This window comes from Tamandua tetradactyla, chromosome 9, assembly GCF_023851605.1.
Source record: "Tamandua tetradactyla isolate mTamTet1 chromosome 9, mTamTet1.pri, whole genome shotgun sequence".
Taxonomy (NCBI): Eukaryota; Metazoa; Chordata; class Mammalia; order Pilosa; family Myrmecophagidae; genus Tamandua; species Tamandua tetradactyla.
Window position 1 is genome coordinate 61,242,971 of NC_135335.1, and position 7,643 is coordinate 61,250,613.

The window sequence follows — 7,643 nt, forward strand, 5'->3', positions numbered from 1 at the left end:
AGAATGTTAATTTTGAGATAGCTGTAAGACATTTAAAGGCTGATGGCAAGGATTTTGTTAGATGCGTATACCAAGGAGGCAGAAAAAGAATGGATCTACAGATGTCAATACAGGAATCAATGCCAAAATGACCTGGAAAGACAGAATAGAATATAGAGGAACAGGTGTTTCAGTACTGAAAACTCAGAACATGGAGAATTCATATAGACATGGAGAAGTCAGCAGCCAAGAGAAAGAGAAGACACCAATGAGGAAATCAGAACAAATTATCACAAAGGTAAGGAAAAAGAATGGATCTAGAAGGCAATAAGGAACTGGTACAAACTGGGTTATATACAACTATACAAAACAAGATGTAAACAGATTTATTTTGACTCTGCACATTGTTGATAAAATCTTTAATATGCGTGGTGGCCGGTGCTCTGTATCCCAGAAAAGTATGTAATCTTACGCCATTCATCTTGGTGTGACATCGCAAATAGGACTTTTAATGAGGTGACCTCAGTTAGGTGTGGCTCACCTCAATCAGCTTGGGTTTTAATCCTATTACTGGAGTCCTTTATAAGCAGAATGAAACTCAGACACAGAGAGAAAGCCATGGAGTACACTGGAAGTAGAACCTAGAGAAGCCAGGGAGGCAGCCGTATTCATTGCCATGTGACAAAAAAGCCAAGAACCAAGGATGGTCAGCCAGCCACAGAAGGGCCCTATCCCAGAGAGAAAGCACCGCCTTGCTGATACTGGATTTTGGGCTTCTCCTCGTAACCATGAGCCAATAAATTTATATTCTTTAAACCAATCTCATTGCATGATATTTGTTTTAGCAGACAGGAAACTATAACAATATACTAATATATATCACATACTAATATATAGGTTTCTTTGTATATTAAAATAATGATTTAATATGCTAATATACTAACATTTTAAATAATACTAGCGCTAGTATATAGTATGATAATATACATTTATTTACCAGGAGATAATGTTTTAAGAATTCTTTTCCAAAACTCTTGAATCTGAAACCATTTGTTTTGAGGACAAAATTAAAATATCATGTAGTTAACGTAACATGCTATGGTTTATAGTAGAAAATGGCTATACCTGCCTATCTCTCTAACTAGCTATCTATATTTCTCTCTCTCTCTCTATATATATATATATGCATATATATATATGTGTATGCATATCTCTCTCTCTCTCTCTCTCTCTCTCTATATATATATATATATATACACATATATGCAATGTATCTTTGTGTGCCTTCCTTTGTCACTTGAATACTTACTGAACAAATTGAGCTGAAAATCACCAGAATGAACTGAGAAAACAGTTCAGTTACTGCAATTCTCTTCCTTTTTTATTCTCCCATAAAAAATTAAACTATCATTCCATGGCAATTTAAGTACAGTTTACAAAGATCAGATTCTCTGGGCTCTTGTCCAATCCCCTATACAGTAAATCCACAGCATTATCTAATGAAGGAAAAATAAATGTGTCCATGTGTCCATGGGAAAAAAACACACACATATATATATATATATATATAGAGAGAGAGAGAGAGAGAGAGAAAGAGATAGATAGATAGGTACATAGATAGATAGATATAGATAGATTTATGATAACAAATCAAGTCATAAAATCAATCAAATGAATTATGTAGAAAACATACTATTTTTTTATGATAATGAAAGTTTTTTTTATTAATTAACAGAAAAAAAAAAGAAATTAACCCAACATTTAGAAATCATACCATTATACATATGCAATCAGTAATTCTTAACATCATCACATAGATGCATGATCATCGTTTCTTAGTACATTTGCATCGGTTTAGAAGAACTAGCGACACACCAGACAAAGATATAGAATGTTAATATAGAGAAAAGAAATGAAAGTAATAATAATAGTAAACAAAACAAAACAAAACAAAATGAACAAACAAACAAAAACAAACAAACTAAACCTATAGCTCAGATGCAGCTTCATTCAGTGTTTTAACATGATTACTTTACAATTAGGTATTATTGTGCTGTCCATTTTTGAGTTTTTGTATCTAGTCCTGTTGCACAGTCTGTATCTCTTCAGCTCCAATTACCCATTATCTTATCCTGTTTCTACCTCCTGCTGGACTCTATTACCAATGACATATTTCAAGTTTATTCTCGAATGTCCGTTCACATCAGTGGGACCATACAGTATTTGTCCTTTAACAAAAAGACAGCCAACCCAATTACAAAATGGGAAAAAGACTTGAACAGATACCTACCAGAAGAGGAAATACAAATGGCCAAAAGGCACATGAAGAGATGCTCAATGTCCTTGGCCGTTAGAGAAATGCAAATCAAAACCACAATGAGATATCATCTCACACCCACCAGAATGGCCATTATCAACAAAACAGAAAATGACAAGTGCTGGAGAGGATGTGGAGAAAGAGGCACACTTATCCACTGTTGGTGGGAATGTCAAATGGTGCAACCACTGTGGAAGGCAGTTTGGCGGTTCCTCAAAAAGCTGAATATAGAATTGCCATACGACCCAGCAATACCATTGCTGAGTATCTACTCAAAGGACTTAAGGGCAAAGACACAAACGGACATTTGCACACCAATGTTTATAGCAGCGTTATTTACAATTGCAAAGAGATGGAAACAGCCAAAATGTCCATCAACAGAAGAATGGCTAAACAAACTGTGGTATATACATACGATGGAATATTATGCAGCTTTAAGACAGGATAAACTTACGAAGCATGTAATAACATGGATGGACCTAGAGAACATTATGCTGAGTGAGTCCAGCCAAAAACTAAAGAAAACATACTTTTATACAAGAAAATTAAAATTGAAATAAGCTGTCAAGTCAAAAAGGTAGGAAAATGAAAAAAGAATTGGGGGTAAAAATACATATTAGAGCAAAAATAAATGAGAAAGAAATGTGGTAAAATTAACAAATTGAAATTGCACAAAACCTACATGGAATGCTGTAAACACACAGGAAAGTATGGCATGGCACTGGGATCATGCAGACACACATACACACACACAGACACACACACATTGCATTGCGTTCTTTATATAAAGTATAAACATGTAATAGAACAAATTGTTTTAGAGAGTGAGAAACAGTATTTGCGAGTCTTTCATCCGAAAAATATTTATACCTGGAATATACAAAGAGCTCCCTCAAATCAATAAGAAAAGTCAGATAAGATATCCTAAATAGAAGACTGAACTGATGCTTCACGTTAATAGGTATCAAACAATAAAGAAATAAAAATGTGCTCTGCTCATTCAGTCATTAGAGAACTACAATTGTATATGAATATATACTGACCTGATGGATTTAAAAATATATAACAGAAAATATCAGGTGTTGCTGAAGTGATGGACTAACTCAAATGCTCATAAACTGATGACAGTAATGTACATTGATACAACAATTACTCTAGAAAATTATTTAGCAGTATTATTAAAGTTTAATCTATAGAATTACCAAGCAATTTTACCCTTTGGCATATTCTTACCAAAAAATGTTACATAATCATGTGTACATGTGTACAAGAAAACATGTACTAAAATGTGCATAACCCATTCAAATGACAGCTTACTTGTTATATCTAAAAAGAAGATGTTTATGTAAATGGTAAATAAGTAGTCATGATATTGGCCACCCTTGGAGAAATGTTGACTCACAGAGTGGAGGTAGAGGCTTACAGGGGACTTCTGGGGTGTTGGTAATGTCTTCTTGATGATTTTGGTGATATTACATGGTTGTGTTCATTTAGAAATCCCACTGAGTAATACAGTTATGGTATGTGCACTTTGGGGAGTATATATGATTTGTTAAAAAAAAATTAAAACAGACAAGCACAAATGTATTGAAACAAGGTAGCCACTCAGAAGGGGTTAGATGCAATGTATCTTTGTGTGCCTTGCTTTGTCACTTGAATACTTACTGAACAAATTGAGCTGAAAATCACCAGAATGAACTGAGAAAACAGTCCAATTACTGCAATTCTCTTCCTTTTTTATTCTCCCATAAAAAATTAAACTATCATTTCATGGCAATTTAAGTACAGTTTACAAAGATCAGATTCTCTGGGCTCTTGTCCAATCCCCTAATCAGTAAAGCCACAGCATTGTCTAATGGAGGAAAAATAAATGTGTCCATGTGTCCATGGGAAAAAACCCCACATATATATATATATATGTGTTCTCTGCTTTCCATAAAACATGTTTTCCACAAAATATGAGTGAAAGAGAAAAGAGGTCAATAAACATATTAGGAATGAGGCATGGGCACATGGATGTAAACACAGAAAATGTTCATTGTTAAGAAGAATACTACATAGAGCTTTGGTATAATAAATTTGAACATATGAATTAAATGTTATATTGTAAAATAAGTAAGTTCCAAAATAATTTTATGAAAAGACTTATAAATCTTGTTCAATAATCAAGAGAGAAATTTAGATATTTCCCCAAGGCCACATCAGATGACTTTATGAAAGAGCTATTTTATCCCTTCAAAAATACCTAATTACTATTTCCATGAGATGTGCTTTTTATGTGATTAACATAATCTCAAAATTAAATTAAAACTTACTATAACTAGAACTACAGAATAGAGCTGCCGGTTTACTCAATGTTACTATATCCAGCAAGAGTATTAGCAGAATAATATATCACGGCCAACATGCTTTATTCAGAAGGAAAGTTTAGATCAGCATAAAAAAATCCATAAATAGATATTTATTTAACATTAAATAATAAATAATAAAAATGACAATTTCACATGTTAACTTGGTTAGGTTAAGTTGTCCAATTATTCAGTTAAGCAGGCACAGGTTTTATAGTTACTGGGGGTTATTTTAAAAATGGATTAGCATGTATTGTCGGTTGCTTGCATCCAACAAAAAAGATTGCCCTCAGCAAAAGAAGAACTCTCATCAACCAATCAGTTGGAGGTGTTGAAAGCAAAACTGAGGGTTTTAGAAGTCAGAGGAAGAATTTCCTGTTACTTCAACTGGCCAACATCTCAGGAATTCAATCTTCACCAGTTTCCAACTGGCTGCCCATCCCAGGAATTCTTACTTGCCAATCCGTATGATCACATGAGACTGTTCCTAGAATAAATCTCTTAATATTTACACACACATGCATTCACACACACTGTCAATCCTTTGGTCCTGCTTCTTGGGAGAATCCTCATTAATGCACAATGTAATCATGATGATATATATCAAAGTGCATTTAACAAGAGTTAGAGTGCATTTCTGAGTTTTTAAAAAACTGATATATGGGAAAAAGGAGGATATTTGTTAATCATAATATAGTTTATCTATGAGAAATGAACACACAAAAGTGTATCAGTTAATGATTGGAAGAACTTTCTTTAAAAAAGGGGAATCATTGAGCTGTATATGACTGCAGTGCTTACCATATAGTCAATCACAAAGTATTTTACATTTTACATTTGAAAAACCTGGAATCAATTTGCTTATATCCAGTTAAACCCATCTTTATTATCCATTACCTAGTCAGAGTCATCAACATTTGTCTCATGGATCATAACAATAGCATTTCTTTAACCTCATTCCTCACCCAGTTAGTTTAATTTTATTATCTACTTCAGGTAGAATGATATAAAAATAGAAATTGCATCATGCTGTTTCAGATTTTAAAAGCTTCATGTTTCACTCAAGTAGAGTCCAAATTTAGTAATCCGGTTTAAAGAGTCCTACATGATATTTACCCTGCTAATCATCCAATGTAATGTTTCATCACTCCTCTTTCTTTTTGGTATTCAGTCTTTATTTTACATTTTTGAACTTTCTTCAGTTCCATACATTTAAAAATATAATCCACTCCACTTACTCTGCTCTGAAACCCTCATTTTCTATTCTCTGTCTTTCTTTCTCATATGCACACGCACTTGCCTAATCATATACTGTGTATAGTGGTCTATTTTATTTCTGGAAAGCTTCCTGAGAACCATTAACTATGGGTTATGAATATCTCCTATAGTCTGCTTCACATACAGCTCTTACTTTCACTGACACTACTGAAGCATGACCCAGCATCCCTTATTGCCTCTTTATTTACCTGTAATCCAGTAGAGATATAAGGTCATTAACAACCATCAGAAAATATTGTTCTTTCTTGAATCTTAAAGTCTGGAAGAAGTCTTATCTCAAATTATCTTTCAAAATATTTTTAAATAAAGATATACTTAGTTGTATACATATATATATATGGTCTAATAATTATAGATATTTCAATTATGATAAGGAATTCTTTAATATAATATTGGAGGATAGACATTTCAAATTATTATGATAGTCAACATTGACCTCTCAGAGTTCGCAATCTATTATTAAGGAACAATAAAATTAAAAAAAATATATAATTCTGAGTTGAAATTACATACTACAAAGAACAATAATGAAATAAATCCTATTAAAAGAATATAAAGACTGTGAGAGTGATTGTGGGTGCGCAATTTAAGTTCATACAGAGAATGAAAAGCATGTTCTGGAGCAGAGAAATGAATGAATTGAGAAAAGATTGTCCATAAATGTAAGAAAGTTCCTGCCACAGTTGATTCAAGGGGGAGAAGCAGGTGTAGTTTCTTGAGAGAATGAGCAAGAGAAGATGGAGAGAGAGGCAGGGGACAGATCAAGTCATCACCTGATGATGTGGTACATGTTGACACTTTGAGTAGAAGTAAAAAACACTGGCATTTCTTGAGCATTGGGAGTCACGTATGACCTTTCTGGCCAAAAGATCACTTTTAATGATGTGTGAAGACTAGACTACCAGCAGAGTTGGAGTGAAAAGAGACCAGTGAGCAAGCATGGCAGTGTCCTGATAGCGCCTTTATTAAAGGTTGATATTTTGTAGAGTGTGGACTTTGTTTGTATCACATTTGATTTTTTTAAATATTGCCTTAAGATATTATTTGATAACTGAGCTGTTTGGCACCCATCAAATTTTACTTGGCGGGAAGAATCTCACTAACTTCAACCTGGCCATAGCCTTAGCCCCGAGAAAAGGACTGAGTATAATGACAGAGTAGAAACTCTAAGGTGTTCATGGAGGTAAGAGTGACCATTAGTTCGTAGGAGAGTGTAAAATAGTGGCAGGATCAGTGAATGTGAGCCCTATTGCCTTGAATAATTGGAAATAGGACAGTGGAGTTAGGTGAGTCTGATAGTATTGAATAATTGGGAGTAGGTCAGTCTGAATATAATGACAGACCAGAGCCTCTAAGGTGGCCGAGAAGGTAAGTGTGAACATTAGCTCATAAGGAAGTGTGAAATGATGGCAGGATCAGTGAACATGAGCCTGATTACCTTGAATAGTTGTTTAATTACTCAATGAGCTGGAAACGTAGGACACACTCAGATATTTTGTAAATAATATGGCAATTGATTTCAAAATTATAAAAATGTCAAAAAATTAAGTTTATGTGCATTGACTCAGATTGGTATGACTGTGATTGAATATTTATTAACATTTTTTCTCTCTTTAATTTCTATGTTACTATTCAGTATTTATGAAAACAGATATTTCATTTACACCATCAGTATATTATAACCATTCACTAGGTTATTCAATATCTTAGTTTTTCTTAAA